At 45.4% G+C, this 18,643-nt stretch overlaps 1 protein-coding gene across 2 annotated transcripts in view; it reads left to right on the top strand.

The window, feature by feature from the left end:
* The window catches only part of LOC126283953 (high affinity copper uptake protein 1-like), a 1,096,589-nt gene that overhangs the window by 446,672 nt on the left and 631,274 nt on the right, over positions 1-18,643 (top strand). The gene's annotated exons all lie outside the window — the stretch shown is intronic.

Below are 18,643 nucleotides of genomic sequence, written 5' to 3' on the forward strand. Positions count from 1 at the left end.
CTGAGCACTATGAGACTTAATATCTGAGGTCATCAGTCCCCTAGAAATTAGAACTACTTAAACCTGATTAACCTAAGGATATCACACACATCCATGCCCGAGGCAGGATTCGACCCTGCAATCGTAGCGGTCGCGCGGCTCCAGACTGAAGCGCCTAGAACCGCTCGGCCATACTGGCCGGCCAGTTAATGTTCAGTAATGAAATTTCGGGAATATATGTGTCTAGGTAACGTGTCTAAGTGATTAACGTTGCAGGATCACAGTTAATCTAAGCGCGAGATTAGTCATTGCGATGTAGCCGCCAGAATGTTGAATGCAAATATGCAGACGTGTGTACCTTGTGTTGTACAAGTGCCGTATTTCAGTTTGTGGAATGGAGTTCCGTACCTGTTGCGCTTGGTCGACCAATACTGTGACGGTTAATGTTGTTAATGCTGTAATTGTCGTTCGACGGTGTCCCTTGTTGCTCGACTGGAGACAGATCTCGTGATCGAGCCAAGACAACATGTCGGAACTCTGTGGAGCACGGTGGGTTGCTACAGCGGTATGTGGGCGAGCGTTGTCCTGTTGGAAAACACTTCGTGGAATGCTGTTCGTGAGTGGTACAACAAGCAATCGAATCTCCAGATTGACGTACGGTTTTGCAGTCAGGGTGTGTGGAATAACCACGAGGGTGTCCCTGTTGTCATACAACGTCGCAGCCCAGACCATAACTTCAAGTGTAGGTCCACTGAGTGTAGCACGCAGACATGTTGGTTGCAGGTACTCAACTGGCCTCGTTTTACCAACACACAGCCATCACTGACACCGAATCAGTACCAGTTTGCACTAGAAAACGCAACGGACTTTCACCCTGTCCTCCAATGAGCTGTCACTTGATACCACTGAAAAAGTCGCAAATGGTGGTGGTTTGGAGTCGGTGGAATGAATGTTACAGGGCGACTGTCCTTGAGGTAACCGATTTGTAGCAGTTCGTTGTGTCACTGTGGTGCCAACTGCTGCTCAGATTGCTGCTGCAGACGCAGTCCGATGCTCCACAGCCATACGCCGATCACGATGGTCTTCCTTCTCGGCAGTGTGACGTGGCCGTCCGGAGCCCGGTCTTCTTGCGACCGTACAGTCTCCTGACCTCTGCTGTCAGCAGTCATGTATATTGCCTATATTCCTACTAAGTCTTTCTGCAGTATTTCCCAAGTAACATCCAGCTTCTCGTAACCCTATTACATGACCTCCTCCTCACTGTGAGGCTTTGACGCCTTTGTCGCCTCCAAGTCATTCTTGACTAACGTCAACTCGCACCATTGCAGCGTGTATTTAAAGCAAACCTTATTTGCATCCTCATAGAGGCGCTACTCTATACACTCATATGGTGCGAAATTTTAATAAACATCATGTTTCAAATGTAGAAACATGCCTACTATGTTTCGTTTATGTCGCACAACTCCTTAGTGTTGCGGTTCTTTCTCCGTCAGTATGCATGGTAAAAAAAAATACGTCATGAATATCTATGTACGTCGGAGTTTAGTCTTCAATGTTACAATAAACTGTCATTTGTCTTGCCTCTTTATATACTGTCTTCCTTAGATGTCAATGTCTATGGAAAATTATTACTGTTGTACTGTAGCGTACGTTATGCGTCGTTTTGTTTTGTGGGATAGTGTTGATTCAGGTTTTATAAAGTAATCGTCCTCTGTACGTTTACAAGAAATCTGCTGGTATTTTGCGACGATTCGGCGACATGTCGCTGTGGGTGGACGTCGTTAACGCCCCTCCGAAAGTCTTCATCGCGGAAGACTAAATCCTATGTTCTCTGGAATGCGGAGCGGGTTCTGTTTCTTAACGGCTGCTTGCAACGGGGGCGGTTTTACAAGTACATAAAAGTATCTATGAGGGTCGTCTCGAAAGTAATGCTTCATGGAAACTAGGGGAGATACATAAAACACAACAGCACAGCTAAACAGAACAATACATCAGCTACAGACTGTCATTTTTCCACATAGTTACCACCATTCGTTATGACTCTACCCAGTGATGAATCAGGGCCTGCAGGCGCTTGTAAAAATCGGAGCCAGCTGAGGCTAACCGCTTCCATACAGCATCCAAGTCTTGAAAATGTTCGCCACGAAGTCAATATTTCAGGGGCCCAAAGAGATGGAATTCTGAAGGCGCTTAGTCGGGACTGTACGGTGGATGTGGTAAGGCTGTCCAGCCGAATTTTGCAGTGGGTTGTGCGGTCGCAAAACACGTTTGGGGCCTGGCGTTACCATGTTGCAGGTGAAAATTAATCTTCTTCTCTAGCCTTACCCTGGAAATTCGGGCTTTCAGCTTAATCAGTGTGGTCTTGTAGCGTGCTCAATTGGCATTTCTCCAAGCTGCAGGATATCCAAAAGAAACTCATCCTGGCTTATCCCATAAGATTGTGCACCTCACTTTGTCTGAGATGGCTTTCTTGAATTTCTTCTTTGACGGAGAATACGCAAGTCGCCATTCCATAAACTGTCCTTTGGATTCGGGCTCGTAGTGGTGACACCACGTCTCACCTCCGATGAAGATGCTGTTCAGAAAATCGTCACCTAGAGCTTCATATTGGTTCAGTAGGTCCCGACAAATTTCCATTCGATGAGTTTTTTGTTCTTCTGCAAGCATCCGCGGTACCAACGTCGCACAGACTTTGCGATAGTCAAGATGTTCCAACATTGTTTCCAAGGCATTGCAGCCGACATTCAGCATTGCACATAATTCTCTGGTCGTTATCCGCCAATCACCGGAAGTCAGGTGTGAGGGAAAGTAAAATCCAACAATATACTGTCTAAAACACCAACTGTATAAGGCAAGTAATGAGATATACTGGGTGAAGCAGCATTACTCAGCGTTCTTCTGATGGTCCCTCGTATATGTTCGAAGCGTTGTCCCTTTATTTTTGTATCTACGCCCTCATCGTAATTTCGTCAGCTCCTAAGTAAGAAAAGTGAGACATCCATTGAAGCAGTGTCGCGGATAATTGTCTGGGCAGATAGGAGATTTAACTTGGAAAGCTACCACTTTGTACTTTGGAACATATTTCTAGATCGCACTCGTTTTCAAAAATGGTTCAAATGGCTCTGAGCACAGCGGGACTTAACTTCTGAGGTCATCAGTCCCCTAGAACCTAGAACTACTTAAACCTAACTAACCTAAGAACATTACACACAGCCATGCCCGAGGCAGGGTTCGAACCTGCGACCGTAGAGGTCGCACGGTTCGAGACTGTAGCGCCTAGAACCGCTCGGCCACCCGCACTCGTTTTCAGTCTGTTCTTATTTGGACACGCATTGTTAAAGATTATGTTCCGTTTCTTATAAAATTACGGTGCTATCGATTCTGACGCATGGGATACTCACTCTTGCGCAGAGGAAGTATCCGTGAGGTACGGACAGATATGTTTTTCGACCAGAAATCGAAGATATTACCAACCGAATGAACGAGGGGAGACGGCGTAAGCTATTACAGAGGTAAAGGACGGAGGTACCTTCCAAGACGGAAGGATAAAGAAAAAGAAAAAGAAAACTGAACGACTCTTTGAATGAAGCCGAAACAGGAGTTTGTTATATATGGTTAAGTGAAGAAAAGAAGATGTAGTTGATAATGATTTTGAAGCATCAGTATTGATGAATTATGGAAAGGTACTCAGTACGAATTTGTGCAGTGCCGAGTCAAACACAAGATGAAAGATGCATGGCGCTGAAGTGTAAAAGATGCAGCAAGCTTTGACCAGTAACATGTCTACAGAATGTGCCACTGCCTTCCACAGCGGTGCTACTTTATCCGCAATATTCGCAGGTCAAAAACTTTCTAAAATACTGTTTTACACACGTGTCATGAGCTTTTGGCTCCTTGAAAAGTTTTCGTTGTGTAGGTTTCGGTCCGAAGCCCGTACGAGATTCAATTTGAATCCCGTTTCTGTGTATTTGGAGGGCGTTGACTCTGCAAACACCGGCGTCCTTCCCCAGAGGACGCAGTAGCAAGAGTCGTGTCTGCTGCCGTTGCTACTGGCGCTACCTGGGCGTCTTCTGCGAGAGTAGGTCGCGCGGCGACACCAACTTCGGATCTGCACAGCTGTGACACTCGGGAGAGATGAGCAAATCCACTCAGCTGCCACCCCACCAGCAAATACGCTGCGCCCTATAGCGGAGACTCTCACTCGAGAAACGCGTTGCTCCAGGGTTCTGTTTGCTAGACTCGCACTGATTGCCATGATAAATCCCCCAGCATTTAGCATGTGCTGAAGTATACTACAAGGATTATCCCTCAAGGGTTGGCCGAGCGGTTCTAGGCGCTACAATCTGGAATCGCGCGACCGCTACGGTCGCAGGTTCGAATCCTTCCTCGGGCATGGATGTGTGTGATGTCCTTAGGCTAGTTAGGTTTAAGTAGTTATAAGTTCTAGGGGACTGATGACCTCAGATGTTAAGTCCCATAGTGCTCAGAGCCATTTGAAACATTTGAAGCGTCAAGGGTAATAGTTTTCAGTGGGAAGTAATTCTTTGGCTTCTGTGAGTGTAATATACCATCTGATCAAACGTATCCAGACACTTATTAGTGGTCCTTAATATGGGGTGCGTCCACCCTTCGCTTTATGTCGGTTTTTGACTCTGCTAGTGAAACTTTCAATGAGGTGTCTGGACGTCAGTGGAGGAATCGCGGCCCATTGTTCCTCAAGATCGGAAACCAAAAGTAATATTGTTGGACTATTGGGTCTGGAGCGAAGTTGACGTTCAAACTCATCCCAAAGCTGTTCCACTGGGTTCAGGTCGCGACTCTGCTCAGACTATTCCATTTTAGGAATGTAATTGTCCACAAGCCATTGCATCACAGGTGCTTTAAGAGGGGTAGGACGTCAAACGGGCCGACTTGAAGCAGTAGAGGAACCACAGGACATTTTAATTTCCACTGTCTATATTTTTACAAACAGATTCATAAAACGTCAGCAGTCAACAGTTGTGGTTAGTTAGGTAAGCCCATCCACCATGGCAATGCCGTACCACATCGGCTGGGAAAATTGGTTTTTAACAGTCCTGAGATCAAAATCCGCATAAAACGCCAAGTGACATCGTTTGTTAAGTATCCCGAGGCCAAAATCCGTATAGAAACCAAAATGACATCTGTTTCCAATTGTCGTAAGACTGGTGCAATACATGTTGACTATACTGTCCACCGTTTTGTACACAAGGTGTAACTGCATGTTCCACGACAGATCGGAGTGTCTCGGGAATCACGTTCAGAGCAATGCGTACCTTTAATTCAGCTACGTTCGTAACTGGAGCATTGAACACAACATCTTTCAGATCCCACAGCTACCAGTCACACGGATTTAGATCAGGTGGGTGAACGGCCAGGCTTTAGGGTACAGACGGCTGATAATTGTAGCGTTTCCGAAATGTATCTGCTGCAGCTACTTCACTGGCCGTGCACTGCGTAGAGGAGCTCCATATTGCATAAAAATCCTACCTGAATATCTACGCTGTTGAAGGGTTGGAAAGACGTTGGTGCGCAAAAGGCTTCCATAGTGTTTACCTTTGACGGTGCGGCTAACAGGACTCGCAGGCCTCATCACCTCCTCCAAAAAATACGGCCCTACGAAAAACGATGCCGTCAACCCGCAACACGCACTCACCTTTGCAGAATGAAGTGGTACCGGTTGATGTGCGTGCGGATTTCTATTTCCCATATTCTGCAGTTCTGTATATTGACATGACCGTGGAGATACAAATGGGCACCGTCTGTCCAGACAATGTTCCACGGACATCGATTGTCCACTTCCATGCGAGCAAGTTGAGCCGTGTGCGGCTCGCGTTGATGGCGTTCATAGCTCGGCATCTCGTAATAGCAATAGTGACGTCATAGCACGTATTGTGGTGCCATCTTTGGAGCGGCCTCTAGTATTTCTGGGTCGCCGCATGTCGAGCTAGTTGACTTGGGACGGAGCAGCAGTGAGGCCCGGACAGCCAGTACTCGCCCGACCGCTGGCGACGCACATGGAATGTCCGACGGAAGGATGTGGTCGCGAGAGTGCTCGACCAATCGAGGACCGAATTCAGCGAGTTTTATTTGAATATACCGAGATATTCGAGTAGTGCAACTTTCACCCGTGTGTGTGTATGTCCCTACCGAAGTGCCCTCACGGCAATAAGGAGTCAGTCGACGATTTAAACTGGGATCTTTCCATGCCCGACTTGAGTGGGGACGACCGTTGCTTGGTCGTTCGGTCGGTCGTCGCAGCGGACGACGTGCACTTGGTCTTCCGACCGCTTCTGGCTTCTCTGTGTTTGTGCCGACTTACAATTCGTCCATCTTGTCTCACAGTGACTGGTTTTAGTACTGTGAGTTGTTGGTGGAATTGTTTTCCTGGATCCGTGTGTATTTTGTGGTTCTGAAGGAGCAGTTATTTTAATGCTGTCTGCGTGCTGGATTTGGCGAGGAGTTGCGAACTGACATCAGGTCGGTTGGGGGCGCAGCAGCGAGCAGGTCCGTGCAGCACGCGGGCAGGCCGGGGCCGCTGGTTGCTTGCTGTCACTGCCGGATCGAGGAGGGGTAGCTGCGAGGGCGACGACGTCATTGCACATCGAACCCTGGACGTTAAGTTAATTGCTAATGCAACTGAGATCTCGCCTTTGGCCGGCGGGTTGTTGCTCCCAGGGCCACTGAGCCTGGTGGCAACAAATGAAGTGTTTCGTGGCGGTGAAATATTGCAGCCGTCTTTCTCTATTTGTTATTCATCACTCAATTTAGTATTATTCTCATTAGTGAAGTGCAACTTGCGGTATTTGCTGCCTTGCGGCCGCTAACGCCCCAGTTACCTGCCCTGGAGGTTAGCTTACGTTTCCGGCACTGTACCTTTCGTCGTCGTGTTGATGCTGTCCGACGTGGCGTGTAGTTAGACAGCCTCTTGTATTGTACTGTGCATTGATGTTCGTCTCTTCGCCCTTGCTTAAAAATATTCCATCGTTGTACCGGTGACCGGCCGTTAGGCGGATTGGTTAGTCGGTCGGTCGGCGCTTAAGCTACCCCTAGTGTGAGTTGCCATCCTGTTACAAGAGTACAACTCTTGACTGCCTGTCTCACCGCTTACACAGTTGTAGTCACCTTCCTCAGGTCGATCCAAGGAGCACTGTCCATAAATCACTACGTCTTATTTGGACAAGTTGTCACAATTGCTTAAAATTTACCCTAATGTTTTAACATGTTATTGCCTTCCGCACTAGTAATTCCAGCCTTCAGCCGTTACTTGTTTGTAACATTGCTTGTGATCTTCAGCCGACAAATAATTTTCAATCCTGTTTTATTGAGGCCTCCAGCCGTCACTATAGCTTGTAACATGATATTAAGATTATTAGAAAAGGTTTTAGTATTTTTAAAGTGTAATTGTCCACCTTATTTGTAATTCAGGTTTCAGCCCTAGTGTATTCCGAAATTTCTTCTGGCCTTCAGCCGACGAATAATTTTGAACCTTCTTAATCAGGGCTTTAGTCGTTGATTGTGTGCAACATTGTTTGTGGCCTTCAGCCGACAATTCTTCTGATCAGGCTTTCAGCCGCCAGTGTAGTGAAATCTTTTGAAACTGATTGTTGAAAGTCTGTTTTATAACAAATAAGGTGTATGTGTTTCTGTGCAACAAACGGTAACGGTCCACACCTTTCCTGCTTTCCCTAAGTCCCACGTTTCACAAGTAGTTGCAGAGCGAACGTTTGCTATGCTGGCTGGTCAGCAGGAAGCAGCTCCTAAACACGGGCTAGTTCGTACGCAAAGCAGTGCACCATGTGTCGTAAAATTTTATGCATTTCTCGCTTGCTACGTTCGGGCAATTCACCACGCTCTGCATACCCCTGAGCATCCGGAACTTATCCAGGGCTACTGGAACACAGTCACCTGTCTTCTAAGAAGACTTTACCAGCAGCGTTCCATGCTTCATGGTGACAGTCAGGTTAGACGTCTCGGACAGAAACTCAGGAACAGCCGTGTGTCGGTCGTCTGTCGATATGCATATTTTGACGCTGCAGCGCCGTCTATTGGTCAGATTTCCGTTAAAGTTTTTTTTTTTTATTATTATTGTAACGTAAGATAAGGTTCTCTGAATAACTTTGCCCGTTGTTTGAAAAAGGGTACAGGCCCATCTAAATTGTAGGGAACAATCCCTTGACATATTAAGTTTATAAAGGTCGCAACGGATAACGCAATGAATAATTATGGGGCAACCAGAGAAAACTATGTCCCGTTAGCTACATTTGTGCCAAGAACTACGTATTTTAGTAGCATAATCATCAGTGAAGCAAATGTGACTCTATTTTCAGACTATTGAAAAGGGATAAATTAAACGAGCACCGAAACAGCTTCAAACGATGAAATATTTATTTTGGCTAAGATTTCGCATGATAACATTAGTCTTTTGTATTTACTAGATAGACAAAACATTCTTGGTACATTTATGTAAACGAACCTATGGCCTCACGTTCGCCTTAATCTGGCGAGTCCTGTGGGGTGGGGGAGATCTGGAGAGCACGTGGTCAGTTTCGAAACACAAACACTTACGTGCACTAAATCCACATGCCAAACAAAATGTTGATAGCATTTTTGTAAGAAGTGTTGTATGTACCTCGTGGTTGGCATCGAGCAGGATTTTGGGTGGCTTCATACCTTTACGTGAAGCGGTTCCAATCATATCGATACATTATTTGCCAAATGTACGCTCGATACAATTTTACTGATAATTTAATAGTCCACCACAAATAAAATAATATGGCGAGCCGAAATTGTTAAGGTTCGGGGTACGATTTGAATCTAGGGACCACGTGGTCGCGACTAACGCAAATCATCTTATTACGCCACTGATTAACTGGACCAAAATTTTAACCGGAACCTAAATGTTAATTCAAAATAGCTAGGAGAAGCAATTGTTGGGATTAAAGTTATTAACACGTTCAAATACCTTTTTGTCCTTCGTTCGACGCAGACGCTATGAAGATGGTGGGGTAGGCCCAATGAGCAACCTCTACTACGAAAAACTTTTCTGCTTTACTCATCTTGGCCAAGCCCTGCTGTTCCTGCTCTCTGCCTTCCACCGACACCGTTTAGGTTGTTAGAAGATTAGGAAACGCACCACTTCTCTGGTCCGTCTGCTATTTCATTTAATTCATTCACACTTGACCACACACTTTCAGGAAGGGTGAGAAATGGAAATCAGGACACAGGACGTGCTCATAAGACTGAAAAGAAATGTGTTGACCCATACTGTTTTTACAGCCAAGCAGTTGTCGGAGGAGAGATTAATTAGTTGCATAAAGATTGATTTAATTTTACAATATTATATGTCAGGTAGTAGTATGGAGATTTGTTTTTGCGCTCATTTTTAGTCATGTAACGACACCTATCGTGGTGTTACAGTTTCCCCCTGCGTCAGTAATGTGCCGTTCGAATTTGACGGATTCTAAGCAGCGGTTTTCTGCCTACAATGTTTTAAAACTGGAATTTTAATTATGGATACGATGTACCGGGTGATCAAAAAGTCAGTATAAATTTGAAAACTAAATAAATCACGGAATAATCTAGATAGAGAGGTACAAATTGACACACATGCTTGGAATGACATGGGGTTTTATTAGAACCAAAAAAATACAAACGTTCAAAAAATGTCCGAGAGATGGCTCTTCATCTGATCAGAATAGCAATACTTAGCATAACAAAGTAAGACAAAGCAAAGATGATGTTCTTTACAAGAAATGCTCAATATGTCCACCATCATTCCTCAACAATAGCTGTAGTCGAGGAATAATGTTGTGAACAGTACTGAGATCAACCCAGCGGTGCCTCACACAGAGCATGTTCGGAGTTATGGTGAGGCATTGGCGTCGGGTGCTGTCTATCAGCATCCCTATAGATGTCGGTCGATCAAGATACACTTGCGACTTCAGGTAATCTCAAATCCAATAAACGCACGGACTGAGGTCTGAGGACGTGGGTGACCAAGCATGACGAAAGTAGCGGCTGAGCAGACGATCATCACCAAACGACGCGCGAAAGAGATCTTTCAGGCGTCTAGCAATATGGGGTGTTTATTTTTTGGTTCTAATAAAATCCCCATGTCATTCCAAGCACGTGTGTCAATTTTTACCTCTCTATGTACATTATTCCGTTATTTATTATGTTTTCAAATTTGTGCTGACTTTTTGATCACCCGGTATATATTTTTGACACGCCCACACCCTAGTGGTGCGGTTGCAAATATGGCACGGCGCGTATTACCAACCGAAACTATCGACTGTTCCGTGTCGTTTCTCTGTACGTCTTGCAGTTTTCACGCAGTCGTCTTCTGAAACCCCGGACGTACTAGTGAATAACTCTGTCTTCATATGGCTTTCTCGGATGGTACGCCGAAGATAGGCAGACGTAAACGAGCGGCGTTAGCGTGGCGCGCGCGCTCTCCGCTGCTCCCCTGTGCGGATGATCGGCGAACCTGCCTCCTCCGTACACCTCCCCTGCCTGCTGCTAACAGGATCAGCAGAGATTAAAACCAACAGCGACCTCACTTCCTCCGGCACGGCGCGATACCCCTGCACCCAGAGGAACATGACGAATGCCCGGAAGGGCCGCCTTCCCGGATTATCTGCACTCCCGTAATTAAATGTCGCGCCGTGTCCCTCCGACGCGCCTCTTCCGCCGCCGGTTCGATTCAATTACACGGGAGACGCTCGCTTCTGCCTCAGCGAACCCCGCTACCTATTCGCAATTTTTATGATGTGAGGACTGCCGTCACGTATCTCCACCCCAGCCCCTTGTGCAGAATGAACCATCCTGGATTTCCCCTGAACCAGCGAAGATTCAGGAAAAACATTGCGGAGTGACTTAAAAAATTAAATTACACATGTCCCACGGTAAGACCATTGTGCAAAGTGAATGACGCATTGAGAGAAAAGATACATGTTCTGGGCTTTGTGCTAGCGTAGTTCTGCTGCAGTACAGACAGTAGGTGTATCACAGCTACAGGCCGGCCCCTGTGACCGAGCGGTTCTAGGCGCTTCAATCCGGAACCGCGCTGCTGCTACGGTTCGAATCCTGCCTCGGGCGTGGATGTGTCTGATGTCCTTAAGATAGTTAGGTTTAAGTAGTTCTAAGTCTAGGGGACTGATGACCTCAGATTTTAAGTCCCATAGTGCTCAGAGCCTTTTGAACCATTTTTTGTAGCCTGAGTGTAAATAAACTGACTGTGTCCATTACACTCTTGAATTTTTATTATCCTAATAGCCACCTGCACACGATGAAAGGACCTATAGTGTTATCCACACCTTTTAGCAGCGTTTTTCAATGATATGCGAACGAACTGCAGAGTCGAAGTAAAACATAAAGTTTCAGAATATGATATGTTCTGAAAATTCAGAGATGATTGTGGAATAAATTATCACTAGCTGAAGTAAATCGTCATGACGAAAGAAGGAAAGCTTACTTGAAATGTCGTGGTTCGCCACGACGATGAAAATGTTGTCCCTCGATCGTTCACCGGAAGTCAGATTTGAGGGAAAGTAAATATTCAACAATGTCGTTGTGGTCTTCAGTCCTAAGATTGGTTTGATGCAGCTTTCCAAACTACTCTATCCTGTGCAAGCTTCTTCATCTCTCAGCACCTACTCATCCTTCTGAATCTGTTTAATGTATTCATCTCTTGGTCTCCCTCTACGATTTTACCCTCCACGCTGCTCTCCATTACTAAATTGGTAATCCCTTGATGTCTCAGAATATGCCCTACCAACCGATCCCTTCTCCTAGTCAAGTTGTGCCACAAATTTTTCTTCTCTCCAATTCTATTTAATACCTCCTCATTAGCTATGTGATTTACCCATCGAATCTTCAGCATTCTTCTTTAGCACCACACTTCGATAGCTTCTAAACCCTTCTTGTCTAAAGTATTTATCGTCCATGTTTCACTTCCATACATGGCTACACTTCATACAAATACTTTCAGAAACGACTTCTTGACACTTAAATCTACACTCGACGTTAACAAATTTCTCTTCTTCAGAAACGGTTTCCTTGCCATTGCCAATCTACATTTTATATCCTCTCTACTTCTATCATGATCGGTTTTTTTGCTCCCCAAATAGTGAAACTTATTTGCTACTTTAAGCATCTCATTTCCTAATCTAATTACCGCAGCATCACCCGATTTAACTCGACCACATTCCATTATCCTCGTTTTCCTTTTGTTGATGTTCATCTTATATCCTCCTTTCAAGACACTGTCCATTCTGTTCAACTGCTCTTGCAGATCCTTTGCTGACTCTGACAAAATTACAATGTCATCGCCGAACCTCAAAATTTCTATTTCTTCTCCATGGATTTTAATTCCTACTCCGAATTTTTCTTTTTGTTTCCTTCAATGCTTGCTCAATATACAGATTGAATAACATCGGGGAGAGGCTACAACCCTGTCTCACTCCCTTCCCAACCACTGCCCCTCGCGTCTTATAACTGCCATCTGGTTTCTGTACAAATTGTAAATAGCCTTTCGCTCCCTGTATTTTACCTCTGCCAACTTCAGAATTTGAAAGTGAGTATTCCAGTCAATATGTCAAAGCTTTCTCTAAGTCTACAAATGCTAGAAACGTAGGTTTGCCTTTCCTTAATCTATTTTCTAAGATAAGTCGTAGGGTCAGTATTGCCTCACGTGTTCCTACATTTCTACGGAATCCAAACTGATGATCCCGGAGGTCGGCTTCTACCAGTTTTTCCATTCGTCTGTAAGGAATTCGTGTTAGTATTTTACAGCCGTGGTTTATTAAACTGATAGTTCGGTAATTTTCACATCTGTCAACATCTTCTTTCTTTGGGATTGGAATTATTATATTCTTCTTGAAGTCTGGGGGTATTTTGCCTGTCTCATACATCTTGCTCACTAGATGGTAGAGTTTCGTTAGGACTGGCTCTCCCAAGGCTATCAGTAGTTCTAATGGAATGTTGTCTACTCCCGCGGCCTTGTTTCGACTTAGGTCTTTCAGTGCTGTGTCAAACTCATCACGCAGTATCATATCTCCTATGTCATCTTCATCTACATTCTCTTCCATTTCTACAATATTGTCCTCAAGAACATCGCTCTTTCATAGACCCTCTATATACTCCTTACACCTTTCTGCTTTCCCCTGCTTATATAAACATGAGGGATACAGTGCCACATTCTGTACAGTTGGCGCGTTACATCGTCAAATTCCCAAAGTGTGTGGAGAGTGTTGTATTCTCCAATAGTTTATTGAACGTAACTTCTTATACAATCAATAGCTTACTGTACAATAGATGTAGACGTCCGTCGATCTAGCCGGAGAAGTGGCTCCTCTCGGTCGGCTGGTTCTTCGAGCGGCGGTGCAGTACATCGGCGTCGGTGATATCTTCTCGGAGACTCTGCTATAGCGGTTGCCATTAGCAGCGGACGAAGGCTGGTCTGCCTTCAACCGGCCGGGCCTATATAGTGAGCTGAAGGCAATAGAAACCCGGCGTAGGAATCCGTGGCCGGATATGTCGCGGCGACGTCTGCAAGGAAAGGTCCCTATTAATCGTCTATAATCTTCGTCGTGTTTACCTGATGTCTTCGCCTGTTTGGCTGTTGGTTTCCCTCATAGCGTGGCTGTTATGCGGTGCTGCCTGCCATTTAGGGGAAGCCGATGGCAGACAGTACAGAGGGCGTTGCCCATAATGCCCCAAAATTCTGAGTTGTGGCAGCTGTCTGAGGCCCATCCTGTGTCGTGCGTTCCGTTCGCGGTCCTCGTCCGCCTGGTGCTGCTCCTGAGGTTTTGGCCCTACCCTGGTGCTCCCACGGACGTCCGCGCCCGGCACAGATGGTGAACGAGCCGGGCGCGGACGTCCGACGGAGCACTGGGGCAGAAACAACACATTACCAGCAGCGCCAGGCGGGTGCGGACGGCAAAGAGAGCACACAGCGCCCTTTGGGCATAAATACTGGACAAGATCCTCTAATACAGCGATCAAACATCAAACGACCGGAAGCAGGAATCCCACAAGGTTCAGTCATTTCACCGATACTCTTTAACCTATATATCAATGATTTACCTACATTGCCACATATCACCTTAAGTTTATACGCGGACGACACAGCCTTTCTCACATCTGGACGAAATATAGAAATTTTGACAACAAGAGCACAACGACAAATAGACATCATGGAAGCATGGGCACAACAAAACAAGATAACCTTCAATCCAACCAAGACAGCCGCAGTATTTTTTACGAAGAAAAGACAACCTCAACTAAGGACACAACTAACAGTAGCAGAACAAAGAATACCATGGAGTACCAAAACTAAATATTTGGGAATTCATCTGGACAAGGCACTCACCTTTACAGAGAACACCACACAACGGAAAAGAACTACTCGAAAAATGATGAATATGCTCATTCCATTCTTCACAAGTAAAGAACTAAATACAAAAACAAAACTCCAACTCTATAAAGCGACTATTCAGCCAGCCATATTATATGGAGCCGCAGCATGGGGCACTACATGTCAATCAAATATCAAGCAACTACAAATACTTCAAAATACATGCCTGAGATGGTCCCTAGGTGTCCCTCGTTGGACAAGGGTGACAGAGATGCACGAACAACTGCAAGAAAAAACAATTATGCAAAAAATTCAAGATCATGCTGCCAAAACCTTCCAAAAAATAGATGACTGCAGACAACATACGCCTCAACTAACAACTGTCGCAACAATAGAACCTCAAGATTGGCACAAATACAAAGTGCCAAAGGCAATAGTCCCCAGATAACTCGGAAAACCACACAAAAGAAGGCAAACTCCAAAACAAAAACTACCAACCTCGACGAGAACCAGCAAAAAAAAAAAAAAAAAGTGAAGAAATCGGTAAAATCAAAACTTCAATCAAAAGGACACCATCCCAGAAGAACTAAGGACCCAAAATCGAGTGCCCAGTTACTTCTGAATGTTTTTAAAATAAAGTTGTAAAAAACTTAACCTCTCCTTACTACACACAAACAAGTAAAAACCGCCAAAGGCGGGTACACTTGGGACAACACAATACACTAAAAAAAAAAAAAACCTAATACAGCAGTCTCTGGTAGCACCTGAAGAAGGCAACGAGTTACGTGGCCGAAATATTGTGCCAGAGCGACACAAACATCCGGCAGTAGACCCGATTATTCCACATGTCAAGATCTCGCCGGGAAAGCCTGAAGAGTTACACTTTTTCAATTACAGGCCATATGTCCTGTGGATACACATTATGTGTCTTTAATGCAGTGGTTTCCATTGCTTTCAGCATCTTCATGCAGTTGATCATTGCTGCTGCTTCTTCCGCCTTTAGGAGCAGCTTCCCATCCCAAGTGCAAGAGTGTGTCCTGAACGTTCCTCCGCCATCTTTCTGTGCAAGGACTGGACGAAACCACCGCTAAGGCCTCTTCACGAGTGTGTGGAAGATCGGGGAAGAGTAGCAGGTTTACACTCTGTGTTACGCACTTCTCATTTAATTGCATAATATTGATACAGATGCAGAATCTGGAGCGTAACGCTGAAATTCGGAGAGCGTCAGCGGCCGTGCAGACGCGTGTGCTACGACACGCCCTGGCGTCGCGCAGCTCGCACAAACCCTGAGCGTTTCATTACGAGAGCGTGCACGCCCAGTAATATAAAAACCGGCGCGCAGGGAACGGTATATCAGAGGGGCGAAAGCAAAAAAAAGGAGAGAGGTCCCGGAGTGCGTGCGGATATTCAGCGCGGGCGACAATGCCGCGACACGCGCGAGGCGTGCGTGATGCACGGGCGCGCGCCACGCAGCTGCGTGAGCCATTCACTGCGCCACGCAATGAGAGTGCGGGGGTCGCGAGACGCAGCCTCCAGAAATGCGGCGACCTCAGCTGCTGCGCCACTATTGACGGCCGGGGGAAGCACTAAGGCGGTGGGCTCCGTGCCAGGGCGAGGGTTGAGGTAGGAGCTGCACTGCACCCAGGCCGACCTCCGACCTTTCGGCTCCTTACCTTACGATAGGCCTCGTATTTCTCCCTTCTTAGCTGCCTACTTTTTACCAGTGTTTGCCGATGAAGATGGCGATATCTCCAGAACCACCCATCATCAATCACTGGCTTTTGAATAGTATGGTTCACAGCCACTGTGAGTTTCTTTATGAAAGCTATTTTCGCTGCGTAGCTCGTTTCACGAGAGTCTTAGCTCGTTTTACGAGAGTCTACCGTAAAGCAATGCCTCATATTTTTTCGCTGAGCCGACAACAGTTTTGCAAATGCGAAAAGTTTCGTATGATTTCTCTGAAGTTTCCTGACTGCTCAGATAACGTACATGCAGCAGTGTTTCAATATGACATATGTAAGTGATGTACAGGGGGAAGACAAAAATACGAGGACACGAAAATACAACGTACTACTATGCGTAATACTGTGCAGGAATATCCAGTGGTCTCTGAATGGATAAATGGAGGTGCTGTATGGGTTTCGAGTAATTTTTATAACATTAGTCCTCTAAAATACTGGCAAATTCAGGTAACGATGATGGAGGCGGAGTGATTTCACTCACCCTTCTCTCCAAAGTACAGCACAAAGACTCAACTGTATTAATATCTAAAACTTCCTGGGAGATCAGAACTGTGTGCCAGATGGAGACTCGAACTCAGGACCTCTGTCTTATGCGGGCAACTGCTTTACCGTCTGAGCTATCCAGCACGACTCTCGCCCCGTCCTCGCAGCTTTACTTCTGCCAGTACCTCGTCTCCTACCTTCCAAACTTCACAGAAGCTCTCCTGCGAACATTCCGCTGCAGACATAAAATCGGATTCTGGAGTATTAAGATCTAGAGAAGCCGCCCGGTTAGGCGAGCAGTCTAACGCACGGCTTTCCGGAGTGAGAAGGAGCGCCTGGTCCCCGGCACGAATGCGCCCGGTGGACTTGTGTCGAGGTCCTATGAGCCGACTAGTCTGTGAATCGTTTTTAGGCGGTTTTCCATCTGCCTCGGCGAATGCAGGCTGGTTCCCCTTATTCCGCCTCAACTACACTAAGTCGGCAATTGCTGCGCAAAAAAGTTCTCCACGTACGCGTACACCACCATCACTCTACCACGCAAACATAGGGGTTACACTCGTCTTGTGTGAGACGTTCCCTGAGTGGAGGAGGGGGGTCCACCGAGGGCCGAACCGCACAATAACCCTGGGTTCGGTGTGGGGCGGCGGAGGGGTGAAGTGGACTGCGGTAGTCGTCGTGGGGTTGTGGACCACTGCGGCTGCGGTGGGGACGGAGCCTCTCCGTCGTTTCTAGGTCCCCGGTTAACATGCAATACAATACAAGATCTAGTGAAGGTAGTGGCCTTCTCTTGCATGGAATTGCGCATCTTCTCTGATGCGCAATTCACCTTCGTGGTCATAAAGGCAGTCCTGGTCGACTGGACGATGCGAGCTGTGTAGACAGGGGCCCTGACCTCTTGGAGCACAGCATCGCCATTGGGGCACAAATGTTCTACTGTGGAATGGACCCGATCAGCCAATATGGTCACATCATTCTTGGCAGTAATGCGATCTTTCAGGGTGTAATCTACCCCCTCCTTCCAACTTCCATCTGATGTCCACAGTAATCAAAGTCTTTTATGAAAAATTTGAGAGGAGCGAAGATTAAAATAAACTTTCTAGTTTACTTACCTTCTCATGTTAGTTGGCTCCAGTTCCTCTTGTCTAGGGGTCTGATTATTGAAGCCGAAAATGTCACCTCTTAGATCCTCACGGTTGGATCGAATTAAATAAATTTGAAGATTTTTGTGCAGAATTTTTTTTCTACGTAAATATATTTTCTCACATTTTAGTGTGTCATACAGTCTCTTGATTTCTCACATTAACAAAGTCGAAATTACATTATTCGCTGAAAAATACGTCCCATAACATCTGAGGCATGCTTACGACACAACACACTGCGGAAATAACAATATTCCAAAGGGTTAAAAATTATTCTTAATAAATGAATTTCTACTACTTTGTGTTACATTATAAATTTCGATTATTATCTCATAAATGAGTCCAGAAATAACATAGTAAACAGTGCAGGATTGCGTGATTAATAATAGAAATTTTAAGTGTGCAAATATTTCTTAATTTCAAACGTTTCTAAAAACAAATTCACTGTACATACAGAGCTAGTACTTATCGATTGTAACTTCGAGATTAAATTTATTTGTAAAGTAATTTCTTATCATAAATTTTAGCTTAAAGTATAATATAAAGTGTATAAAATTATATCAAAGTTTTTAGAAAAGTAACTGAGGCAGTATTGACCTGTTCAAAATTCGGTAAATGATATTGGTATCGACAGCTGGCTGTTATAAGAGTCGAGGGGCATGAAAGGGAAGCAGTGGTTGAGAAGGGAGTGAGACAGGGTTGTAGCCTATTCCCGATGTTATTCAGTCTGTATAATGAGAAAGCACTAAAGGAAACAAAAGAAAAATTCAGAGTTGGAATTAAAATCCATCGAGAAGAAATAAAAAAAATGTTCAAATGTGTGTGAAATTTTATGGGACTTAACTGCTAAGGTCATCAGTCCCTAAGCTTACACACTACTTATCCTAAATTATCCTAAGGACAAACACACACACCCATGTCCG

This window comes from Schistocerca gregaria, chromosome 8 (genome assembly GCF_023897955.1).
Source record: "Schistocerca gregaria isolate iqSchGreg1 chromosome 8, iqSchGreg1.2, whole genome shotgun sequence".
In the NCBI taxonomy this organism is placed as follows: Eukaryota; Metazoa; Arthropoda; class Insecta; order Orthoptera; family Acrididae; genus Schistocerca; species Schistocerca gregaria.